The sequence below is a fragment of the Eleginops maclovinus genome, chromosome 3 (genome assembly GCF_036324505.1).
Source record: "Eleginops maclovinus isolate JMC-PN-2008 ecotype Puerto Natales chromosome 3, JC_Emac_rtc_rv5, whole genome shotgun sequence".
NCBI classification, from domain to species: domain Eukaryota; kingdom Metazoa; phylum Chordata; class Actinopteri; order Perciformes; family Eleginopidae; genus Eleginops; species Eleginops maclovinus.
The window spans coordinates 6,299,728-6,312,563 of record NC_086351.1 but is presented as its reverse complement, the minus strand read 5'-3'; the positions used below and the strand labels follow the sequence as shown (position 1 = coordinate 6,312,563).

At 44.2% G+C, this 12,836-nt stretch overlaps 1 long non-coding RNA gene across 1 annotated transcript in view; it reads left to right on the top strand.

The window, feature by feature from the left end:
• The first annotated feature begins 1,508 nt into the window (after positions 1 to 1,508).
• The window catches only part of LOC134862427 (uncharacterized), a 35,541-nt gene continuing 24,213 nt past the window's right edge, over positions 1,509 to 12,836 (top strand). Inside the window, exons 1-2 of the long non-coding RNA XR_010165509.1 lie at positions 1,509 to 1,571; positions 1,714 to 1,796. This is a non-coding gene — a long non-coding RNA (uncharacterized LOC134862427). The remainder of the gene's footprint in view (positions 1,572 to 1,713; positions 1,797 to 12,836) is intronic.

Sequence of the window (12,836 nt, the reverse complement as noted above, 5' to 3'; positions counted from 1 at the left end):
ATGGCTCCACAACACTCCAGCACGCCGTCTCTTGGTTCTTATTAGAGTCAGCCTCTCACTCTTTTTGTCTCTGTCTTATTTCCCCCAAAAGTCTCTCACAACTCCCTACACTCGAGGTATCCCACTTATACGTTGCCTCCCTCCTCTCTATACTTCTCTACTCTACTTGTGTGCTGTGCTCGTGTGACTGTTAGGCATCCATTTGTGGCACATAACAAGGGGAATAAAAGAGATGGATGTGGAGAAAAAGTTTTTAGGTATTCTTCATTTAATTACTATCAGCCGTCAAAGAGACATCTGAGAATGTCCAGTCCTTTATCTATGTATCTTTTATTTCACACTGACTTATACTTGAAAAAATCTTAATGGGATCAGTCAGACGTGGGTATTCTTATACGTGCAAAATATTGTACGGTAGAATGTGTATTTCTGCGTGTGTGTATACGTATGTCAGTGAATATTTTTAGAAAGTGTAAGAATAGAGTCACTATATGTTGTAGCTGTAAATCTGAAAAAGTGTGTGTGTCTGGGTGTATGTGTGCTTCGAGGCAAGTGTGTAAAATGTATGGAAGATGACAAGTTGTTGGAAAGATGCAAAATGGTTTAACTGATTTTAAACAGAGAAAGTAGTTGAATGTAAGGGCGATGACTTCTAGAGCTTTTGTATTCTATTTTAGGATATGCTTTGCAGTGAATACAGGATGCAAAGAGATTTTAAAACATAAACAAGTATACATCTCTAGCATCTACCCATTTTATCAGATGCACTATCCTCCCTATGCACAAAAATTACAAACACAGCTATAAAAGGAAGATGCATGAGGTGCAGTTGCCGTTCATCTAATCTAAAGGTCACAAAAAAACAAGGTTCATAATCTAGAAGTTATGTTTATTGTAATGGTAAGGTATTGTGTGTGTCATTGGTCACAAACGTTAAGCAAATAAAAAGACATGGGTGAGCAGTTTTTCACAGGTGCTGCTGGACACATACTAGAACAAAATAAATGATAAACACTAAAGTAAGTCTAGTATCATATGTTTCTTGTCTTATACAACAATGGCTATTTAACAGAGATTGAAGGTCGAAAGTGATTTTCATTTACTTTTTTTAATGGCTAAAACTTCTCTTAAATGGCATGACTTGTATTTGTAGTTTGTATTTGTTGCCTTTTTTAATATAGGCTAGTATTGACTTCGATAAATTGCTGTTTTCAAACAATAATTACAGTTTTTATGTAGGCCTTAGTGTTATTATTAATTGGGTTTACTTTTTACAAACATGTAGGCCACAGCGGTAGATATGTGGCTTGGAGTATGGACAAGGAATCACCTGAAGGACAGTGTACTGTATAACCATTTCAGAAAAGCAGAAGAAGGAATATGAAAAAGCCCAGCTTCATCACAAGCAAAGACGACAAATCTGCGCCATCTTGGACACAGGTTGCTGTCACCTTCACTTTCTGTAGTTTAACGGACGTCACATGCACGCCACAGACGTTGTGTTCTACTTTTTATCACGGCGGAAATGGATGTTAAAACCGTTGCTGGGAAACACATTACATTACCAACGTGTGAGTTTGAAGTTTGCAACTTTATTAGCTGTTTGTTTTTGACAGTTAGCTAAAAGAGAGCACAGTGCAGAACCCTGAGCTAGCTAATACCTGCACAACAAGTTACATTTCTTGGTGTGATAATTTCCTATCTTTCCATCAGCCCGGTGGACATACAACACCACTGTCACTTGAAGAAGAGATGGGCCGAATTCGCCTGTAAAGAGGCGACATGATACAGCTGTGGTAAGTACCCTTAAATGGCTTTACACGTGTTTAGTAAATGCCTATGTCATCATCGCTGTTGTTTTATCCGTCACTTTCAATGCAAATACCGGTGCAGTTTGCGTATGAGGTGTCCATGACGTCGGTTATTGTTTTGTCAGTACAAGTGTATGTTATATAGTTATATGTCACATTTTTGTGCGTACTGGCTCACTGTCATGACTTTCTGGTGGTAGGCCACACCTGAATACAATGAAGCCATTAATGTCATTTATAACACCTGTGGTTATCTGACAAGTCTAACTGTCTGCTGGGAAAAAGGGCTTTTGTAAATGCTATTTTGATGCTAATGAATGTGCCTTTGAATCATAGGTATGTGTTTTTATAGATTGGGGTATTGAATTTGTTGTTATTTTATTGAATGTTAGTATCACCAGTTTGCTTGGGCTCTGCTTAAGCCTTCCTGTATGAAGGCTTTTTTTCTCCCTGTGTTTGAATGTGAGTTTTTTGCTTTACAGTTTGGAGACGGGTTGTTTATTTTATGTGGCAGCTGAGACGTCTAGTAGGTGTGTTTTTCGTGTATATTTCTTTTTACTGTGGGGCTTTACTAGTTATTAGCCCATGCTGGTCTGCTCAGGTTGAGTGAATTTAGATCATGGATGTATGAATTATTGCTCTTGTGTTGCTTATTTGAAGTGTGTGTGTGTGTGTGTGTGTGTGTGTGTGTGTGTGTGTTAATACTGAAATACCTTTGGGCCAGTCAAGTAAAGGGGATCATTCGTCTCATTTGTGTGAGCTCACTGCATGCATCTTTGTGTGCTTGGTGATGCTCATAATGTGTCTTCCAAATGACTTTGTAATGACAGAATTCCTGAGAGATTTTTGACTCACATTAGCCCTTTAGTAACCCAGTTACAGCTGCCTTTTGTCTTTAACAACATTCCCCTTTTTTTACGCCACAATGCTATAATATGTTTAAAGTGAATATAATAATGAAATTAGACAGAAACAAAAAAGTCATTAAACTCCAGCTCTGTTTTGCATGTGCAAAAGAGAGACTGCTATGCGTTTTAATTAAAAGGAAGTAACTCCTGCTACACTGACTTGCTATTTATCTGCTATTTCTAATCCTGCTCTGCAAAGTTGAACGTAATACCAGAGGAAAAAAAATACACCTTAAAGAAACTAGTCTTTTACCTATATTTAGTAAGGTTTCCTGTGTTTACAAAACCCTTCATATACATGATAATTTTGGGGAGAAAATAGTATTTTTGTGCCTTTCAATTTATTTAATGAAGCCAATTAAAAAAAAAGGGAAAGTTTGAAATGTCTCTTTTCTAGGCCAAAAATAATCCTACAGTCAGTCCTCTGTCCATCTCTGGTCCAGGTAGCTCATCCTGAGGGACCGGGGCCACCTGTGAATGCTAATGTGGCAGCTCCATGGCCCTGCAGTTTCCCATAATGCAACCTATCTGCACAACACAGTAACTATGTGTATTTTAGACTCTGCTGTGACCTCCTCGCTCTCTCTCCCTGCTGTCCTCTCTTACTATCTTTTCTCAGACTCACATGTATGTGGATGTTGGGCACGTAACTTGCATATACACAAACGCACGCACACACACACACACACAGCGGGAGCGGGGCCTGCAGCTCCTGGGTGTTTTGCGGGTTGGATTCACACCGATGCTTTCTCTGACTGCACTATTGTTATTTAAATGTGGGAGGGCGATCAGCAGCAAGCATTAATGGCATCCTCAGCACTGTGGATGAACCACAAGATACACACACCTGCACACACAAAAGTATACACACATAGACATCCAACACATGCACGTGCGGACACACACTTTCACGCAAGCGTTATGGAAGCACCTTGAGGGCCATATGAATAACAAATTCCTCTGCCATCTGCAATACCACAGGGTATTTCCAACCATTTCGGCACATTAGTCAGCAGTCCTTTGACTTGGGCTCTCCACGCACCGCTTGGTGTATTAGCAACGCTCCCCTCAGCCTCGATACACTGCGTTTAAGGGTGCATTTTGAAGAGAAGTTTGTTTTCTAGGATTAAACTTTATGTCGCTGCTGATCCGACCTTGCCCTCTTGAGTTTGATGGAGTGGGAGGTGCTTGAGTCGTTTGCTGCGGCGATGTTTTGTTCTGTCAAGGCCAATCAGAGCCTGGCTGGAATACCTGTGGTGATGGTATTGTTTTAAACTGGCGGAGACCTCCCCCACCTTCCCGACACTGCCAGACCAAATGGGATTAGACAGGCACCCCTGGCCATTAACACTTGATCTCTACCTGCTTTCTCCCTGGAAAACCATGGCTGAAATAGTTGGACATGTTGCCTTTCAATCCTGCTTGAATTTAACAGTTTAGTCAACTGTAATTCACGGACAGAAGAAAAGGTCATTCATATTGTAGCTCAAAAGCATTTAGATTTGGCTCATAAGGCCTAATTTGTATTACAAGCAGTCCAACAAGAGGGAATCATTTTATTCCCAACTCGAAAATCTTATAGGAACAATATGTAGGAGTAATATATTGTTAAAAGTGATTCCTGTTGCAAAAAGTGTTCATTTAAGGCATAGCTGAGTGCTGATGGCATTAAAGTGATGTACTCCAGAAGAGTTAAAAATACTGCGGGCTGGTTTTTTAGGCCCAAAATATATTAACGATCTCCTGCTAAATTATCAACCATCCAGGAGTCTCAGGTCTTCTGGGACGGGTCTGCTCTCTGTCCCCGGAGTCAAAACTAAACATGGAGAAGTAGAAAACGTATGTTTTTACGGCTGCTTTTGATTGAGCTGTTCATATGTCACACTGCAGTGTGGTTTTTATTCATGTATTTTATACCTGTTGTGTTTATCTTATTATCTTTGCTTTTTAATGTCTGTTTTTAAATGCCATTTTTATGATGTGTTCCTGCTGCATTTGTTTCTAAATGTTTAGTATTTTATTTTGTTAACTTTGAATTGCCGTGTGCTGAAAGGTGCTATATAAATAAACTTGCCTATAGTCAGAGCAAGTGTTTTTCTTACGTCTTTTTACAACTCCCATTCATTAGTCCAAACTTAATGATGATTATGTATGTCGAAATGTTAAGCGTATTTCCAACCCGGTTAAAAAATTGTCCATTACAGCTCCAATTTTCAACTCCCCCCCCCCCCCCCCCAAAGACATAGTAAAGTAAACAATATGAAACACTTCCTAGTAAATGCAAGTATAGTGTAACTCAGGCTTTACCCTTTAGCTCCTATTTATTGAGATTTAGGTTTTTATTACCGCTCCTCTTCCTCACAGTTTAGCGGATGGTCTCCTCTGCTGTGCCTCTCATCTCGTGTAATTAAAGCCACCCTGTTAATTAGCTGCTCCGAGTAATCAATTCACTACAAAGCAACTGCTCTCCCTTCAATGTATCAAAGACAAAGAATCAGTTATATTATGCAATAGATGCAACAGAAGGCCAGCTCATTAGAAATGGCCAAGTCATGTGAAAGAGTGTGAATGTGTGCTCGTCTGTTTAGTTTGGGGTTTGGTTTCGTAGGTGTTGTTGTATATCAGTCTGTGTGTTTATATCTGAGCATTTTGTTGCAGCAAGCACGAATATGCGTTTTTTTTTGGTAGTGTTTTGTGTGCGTGTGTGTGTGTGTCGACGAGTGTTGTCAGAACTGATCCCATTTTCATTACTCACTGGCTCAAAGAAAGAGGTGAAGCCCTGGCTTGCAGCAGTGATAAATGCATTACCCCAATAAACCCTGTCTCCACTGAGGTGCTGAATGCTGACAAACACACACACACACACACACACACACACACACACACACACACACACACACACACACACACACTGAGGAATGGAGAGAAAGCAGGTTGGTGACAGAGAGAGAGGGATGGATAGATGAAGGTAGTAAAGAGACAATCAGATTGGATGAGAAAGACAGTGACAGGTAAGAGGAGATGAGAAAGAGGAGACGCAAGAAGAGAAAGGGAAAAAAAAACAACAGAGATGGGAAGACAGGGAAAAGTGACAGGTGCCGAGGAAAGGAGAGCGACAGGAAATAGAGGACACGGTGGAAAGGAGGCAGACGGGGAGGGCGGTGGGTGCTGCATAGAGACAGAAGGTTAGGGGTAGAGGGGTGCTAATGGCTGTATGCAGAGCAGGACTGTGGGGCATGCACGGGGTTGTGGGGGGAAGAGAGATTGTATGCGTGGGTGGAAAGACGAAGGAAGAAACAGAGGTGTAGATGGAGTGATGGAGGGAGGTGAAGGATCAGTGGAGTCCAGCTGGCCTCCTCCTCGGCCCCTCATTAGAGCAGCAAAGGTCTGTCGGGAATAGTAATCCTGGAGGAGACCATGTACACAGTTGCTGTTTGTTTTCTAAAAAAAAAGTGGGTTCACTTGACTACTGTGTGTGTGTGTGTGTGTGTGTACATTTTCAGATGATTGTGAGGATGGATGAATTCATTTGTGTGTTTATGTGAGTGTAACTGCGACTGCATGAGCTGAACAATTCATCGACATTTTAAAGAAATCGTGATTATGGCGTACTGCAATTATCAAATCACAGGAAGCACAATATTTGTTAATAAAAAAATATATATATAAATATACTGGGGCTCAGGCGATACCCTGGCCAACACATCATATTCTAAAGAAAACATGGTTGATAGGTTCAGAACAGGTCTTCACATACTATAAATATAAACATAAAAAAGCTGAATAAACATTTAGATTTTTATTGAAAATTAGAAAAAATGACCTAGAAATGATCTAGCTAATCATTTAAAATCAGTCAGAAACTTTGCAGTTGGATATTTAAAAACATGGTGACAAAAGAATTCAGCTGAAACATGAGTGTATTTGTTATATAATGCCACTGTCCTACTACATGTGTGTGAATGAGTGTGTATGTGTGTGTTTACGCATGCTTGTGTGTGACCAAAAATGCTTGTGTGGGCATATTATAAGATGACTGTGTAAATGTGCAGTGTGGTGAAATATGTGTGTGTTTTTTTTTACTATGCACCTGAGTGTGTGTGTGTGTGTGCGTAGTATAATGAGGTAGTGGAGGTGTGTGTATGGCACTGTGATTCAGTGTGTGAGCCGATGACATGGGAATATTTAGATGTGAGCTTGTGTGTGCAGTGTGTATTCATGAATATATGTGGAGGACTGTGTGTGTGTGTGTGTGTGTGTGTGTGTGTCTGTGCGCCCTAACTCCTAATCACCAACTCCCTCACCCTGGCTCTCTCTTTCTCTTACTCCCTCTCTTCTTTGCCTCCCAGCCCACCACCTTTGGTAATGAGGGGATGGGATCAGAACCCTTAGCAGAGTGGACCGGCCCCGCTCTCTCTGGCAGAAACACGCGGGTCAGGCCTCCCTCATTAGCCGCCATCACAGTGACATCACAGGCCGATGCGCCGCTGTGCAAATTGAAAACACCAAGTTCACCGAATCAAATCAGAACCTCGACGAAGACCCGGCGAGGGCTGAGCTTTAAAAAAAAAAAAGAAAGCAAGACAAGCAGGTCTTTTTTAAAAGCTTTTTGAGGATCCTGTGGAATTAGAGGAGGAGTTGGAGGTGGTGTTTTGGGAGGGGGGAGAGGAGGGTCAGATGGGGGGAATGAGAGGGATGGAGGGCAGAATACAATTAAAAAAGGAGCAGAGAGTCAAGGGGACTGACCTGGTGATGAGAGGGGAGAGGAGGGGTGAGGGGGGCAGTTCTTAGTGCACGTGCACCACATAATGAAAGGTTGAACTTTTTGTGGCCGGGGTGGCATACCAAATCAACTCATCCTGGGAGTGTTGAGAGCGGGGAAGGGAAAAGGGGAAGGCAGGGTGAGAGAGGGAGGGAGGAGAAATGGAAACAACAGGCGACCCGAACGACAGAGGCAAATGAGAGGGAGAGGGAGACTTTAACGAGGGACAAGGGAGGTAGAGAGGGACGGAACATGGGAGGGACAGAGGGATGGAGACAGTCTCCCTGAATGATTGGAGAGGATGGAGTAGGGAAGGAGGGAGAGACAGAGAGGCCCCCGCTACGTGGCTGCCATGGGGCCCTGAGTGACAGAAATTAATAATTAGTGACAATGATTGACAGCGCTCCCTCCATCTGCGGCTCGCTGCCGCCTCACAACGCCTGCCTCCGCCAGCGACCGCGGGCACAATGAGCTCCAGAGGGATTGTGGGAGACGCACTTGATTGACAACTGCCTCCTGGAGAGACAAGTGGGGGGGAAGGCAGAGGGGAGGAGAAAGTGAAAGAGGAGGGGTGGTGTACAAGAAGCAGGGATGGAGGGGAGAGGTGGGTGACGGTGGGGGCAAAGGGGGACCGAAACAAGAGAGGGGGGTTGGGGGTTTAGCAAGATGGTCAGAGATCCCCCCCCTCCTCTAAGAGATTGAGGATGGAATTGCTGCCATCAACTTCTCTCCATCCTCACCTCCATTACCTTCCCTACTCTCTCCATCCCACCTCCAGCAGCTCCACCAGCTACAGCACCATTATGCAGAGGTGACAAATCCACCACCGAGGGACGGAGAGGGATACATAAAGAGGAAGAGATGGAGAGGGGAGGCCTTGGGCTTCTGCGATGGGGGGGAAATAGCCTGTAAATAGCCATCAGCTGGGAATTTGTCACTCTCTCCACCCCTGTCCTCTCTCTATCCTGGCTCCACCTTTCTGTCTCCGCTGTCTTTCTCTTTACTGTCAGTGACACCATGGAGCGTACATCTTGTCTTCCTCTGGACATAAACACCTTGTGTGACGATGTAACCTCACAAATGCTATGCCTATGTCACGTCATATTTTACTTTATGCTATCTCTCACTCTTTCTACTCTTCCCTCACAGCATTCTCTCTCCCTGCCCTCCTTTTTGTATTTTCCCTCATTTTATTCTCTTCTGATCCCATATTTTCCTCTTCCTCCCCTCTGGTGTAGCCGCTCTCTTCATCCTTTTCCCTTCCATGCCGGGCCTGTTTCAGCCCGCCATGACATGGCCCGGGCTAATGTGCTCCAGTACGGCTTAATCGCTGCACAGGTCTCCCAGGCTTCCTGCTACACACTGTAACAAAGTACACTCTTTACCTCGGGCCACACGGAGAACAGGCACAGAGCACAGCCAAATCCAGTGGGGAATCAGTTTCACATCACAACACATTATTGATTTCCCCCCCGCCAAAACAGACATGTTATTCATTGTTGCCTGAGCCTGGTTTCCTATCTCTGTGTCCCTTACAGAGGTGGGGAGGGAGCTGGATTAAGGTCATGCCCTCAAGGTAAACACTGTAATGCGTCTTGTATTTTTCCACCCAAACTATCCATTTCACTGAGTAGTAGTTTCTTATACTGTCGCTGCTTCTGGGGCTATCACTTGCGACTTTGCACTTTTTGTTGTACAGCATGTAGTGACAGCGAGGAGGATTCTTCTTCCAATTATCTTTAATGAATGAGGTAATCTGTCTTTAAAATACCTGAAAAGGGCAAAAACGCACCTCAAAACAGTCAAAGATATTCAAATAACTATGTTTTTAAGATGGGGAATATGAGCGAAATTCAGCAAGAGTTTTGTAAGTTACCTAAACAAATATTAAATTACTAGAATTGTTGACAGTTTTCTGGTGATCAGGTTGACTAATTCAATAGACAACTAATTCATTATTATATTAAGAGTTCAAGCAAGACAGGATAAGGACATTTCTCCCCCGATCTTTGGGAACTTTCCTTCACCCTGAGACATGTCCCAAACTGTCAGTCAAAGAGCATGCAACGTTTAGTTTGAACATTTGTTGAATTCAGATAAATGTCCTTGAAGGTCCCTCTTCACTTCTTCACTTTTCCCCTCTCTGTCTCTCTGAGGCTCGTAACTTTGCTGCAACACACACACACACACACACACACACACACACACACACACACACACACACACACACACACACACACACACACACACACACACCAGACGGCACAGAACACGTGGAGTTGACAGCTGGTAACTGCAGGGCCCAGCAGGTGCAGTGTATGTGTGTGTGTGCTTGGCCCCAGAGGGCCCCTGACTCATGGCCAGAGAGGTGTGTGTGTGTGTGTGTGTGTGTGTGTGTGTGTGTGTGTGTGTGTGTGTGTGTGTGTGTGTGTGTGTGTGTGTGTGTGTGTGTGTGTGTGTGTGTGTGTGTGTGTGTGTGTGTGTGTGTGTGTGTGTGTGTGTGTGTGTGTGTGTGTGTGTGTGTGTGTGTGTGTGTGTGTGTGTGTGTGTGTGTGTGTGTGTGTGTGTGTGTGTGTGTAAGGGGGTCTGGCTGACTGGCTAGCCTGGAGTTGACTTCACTTCAGCTCGGGTGATTGATTGGAACCGGGCTGGACACGGGGCGATGTATCGCCTTTGGTCACTATACCTTTGACTACCTTCATTACATCAATATCACTCTCTCTGCTTCCTGTTTGTTTTTGTTGTTTGTGCGTTCGTGTGGCCTTGCACTGAACTTTGAAGAGTTCACTTTATTATGATAATCAGCATAAACCTGGATTCCTGCTCAGCAGCTCCATGGAAACGCTTTCTGCTTTATTAAATGACCAGTAAGCATAAATGGCAGATCAGCTACCCCGGAACAAACTGCAGATGGAAGTTTGGAGGATTTAGTGAACACTGAAACTTTTTATCCCTCTCTCTGGCTTTGCCTCTCTTTATTTCTCCCTCACCAGAACCAGCGTGTTCTTGGTCAGGATGCCATTTGATGGAGTATGTTTGCCAGCCTGCCTGCCTGCCTGCCTCTGGCTATAGTGCCATCTTGAAAGGTGCCGCGGCACACACACCTGGCCTGCCGGCTGCCTCTTTGGTCTGCCTCACCTTTTGTCAGCACCATGTTAATGAAGCCCTGTCAGTGTCCACCGCCTGCACACCGGGGCGCCTTTTAATGAGTGCGCTATTTGATCGCTATAGACACCCGGCACGCACGTTGCTGCTTTTTTTATCCCTCATGGACGATGCGCCTTCGCTTTTGTGTTTGTGTGCGTGGGGCTAAAGGGGGGGAGACAAGAAGGAGGGGGGCGGTCAGCTGATTAGGATTAGTTTATAATAAGAGGAGGAGGGTGGTTGTCTTTAAAAAAAAAAAGGAAAGAAAAGAAAATTATTATTTTTATTCCCCCCTCCCTCTGCACCCAAGTGAGCCGTGGCTCTCCCTTTTCAGGGGTAGATGAAAGCAGCTGGGCGCAGGGCTTCCAACAAAAAGTGCCAAGCGATCACAAACAAACCTTCAGATGAATCACATCAAAGGCGCTGCCCCAATTGTTAGCCCTCTCGTATCTGCGGAAAATTGGCTCATTAAGGGCAAAAAATGACATTGTTTACATTAGCCGGGGCCCTGATTAGTGCCAGCCATGTTTGTTGTGTTGCTCCGCTGTCCGCTTACCAACAGACCACTTCAGCCGCTCTGCACAATCGCTCCTTTGAAGGCTTTCTTTCTGTGGAAAAAAAGGAGGTAGAAAGAGTGAGTACAACAACAAAAAGAAAGGAAAAAACAGAAAGGGGGTAAAATACACCCTCACACAGACACACACAAACACATACAATCGCTGTTCCAAACCCACACAAATGGACATGATAGCTGGTCTTTTCTCTCTCCGCCTCTCCACACTCCTCCGCTCATCGGCTCTTCTCTCTTTAGGACTAATTAGGTTGCTCGTTGAAATGGAGGCGATAGCAGAGGACAGTTGGGCCCATGATGAGTCTGTTTGTGCTGTAATTGCACTGATAAAGAGGGCAATGTTGTTGGCGGCAAAGAAAAGAAACGAGGGAGCTTGACAATGAAAGGGCCGGGGGCTCTTCTTGCGCCGGCGGCCTTGTCTTCGTCAAAAGAACACCTTTGGTGCAGCGAGGCTTTTGTAAACTGAGATGATTTCTAATGTGTGGAAAGGGCCATGTGTTTCAAACAGGCGTGTGTGTCTCTGTGATCTCCTAGATCTGAGGTGTAAGGGTCCTTCTAGCTTCTCATCTCCCACTTGAACTCCTTTCTCTCATTTCTGCCCCTCCTTTCATTTTCTTTAAACGTTATAGAAATGCTAGGATCCTTTAGTTCTGATACTGCAGCAACCTTTACATGCATCATATGTGCAAAGAGGAGGCTGTTCTGTATTTGTATATTCTCTTTATTGCAGAAATGTAAAGAGATTTAAAGGCTTCATTATCATTTGCACAACCACTATACATTGCAGTTGTTGGTAATGGAAGTCCCAGGCTTTTCTAACGATGCAACATTAAATATACTTAAGACATAAGAGGAAGTAACAGATTAAAGACTTCATTTTTTCTTTATTGATCTTATCTGAGTTTCTTTTTTGAAAACTTCACTATAAAATTTCCCTCAATGAAACATTTGACCTATTAAGATTCAGGACAGGACATTCCATCTATCCCAGCTCGGTCTGGCGGCACAACGAGACAATGAGTGACAAAAAAAACTTTGGGAGTCAGACTTTAAGATATAGGTGAGCAGGTCAAGCTGCTCCGCTAAGGACGGCCGCCGACCCCGAGCGCGCCCTGACTCGCCCTTCACCTTCCTCATTCCCCCAGGCCGCCTCACCTTTGCCCTGGGAGAGAAATGGAGTGTGAGACAGGAGGGTGGAGGGATTGAGAGAAGGACGGGGAACACATCCCCTTCAACATAATGATAACCACTGAGATCTGGCCACGGTCCCCCACTGGCCCCTGGACACTCAGCCCCGCGGCCCCCAGGTCAGCTCAGCACATTATACCTCCTCTCTCCTCCTGAACTCTCTGACTCCACATTTACATACCCACCACTTTCTTCCCCTACATTCTCTCTATTTTCTGCTACACTTCCTCCAGCTTATTGCACCTCATTTTCTCTCCCTGAACTCCTCCCTCTCTCCTCTTTGTCTTTTGCATTTCATCTGTACAGTCCAGGTAGTGTGTATGCACGCCTGCAAGTGTGTGTGTGATAATTACCATTTAGAATACTAGCAGATCTCTGAGGGAGGGAACCCAAGTTTGCCAACAGTGAGGCATTGTGGGAGCTGTTTGGTTTGTGTTTAGGTGCCCTTGGTG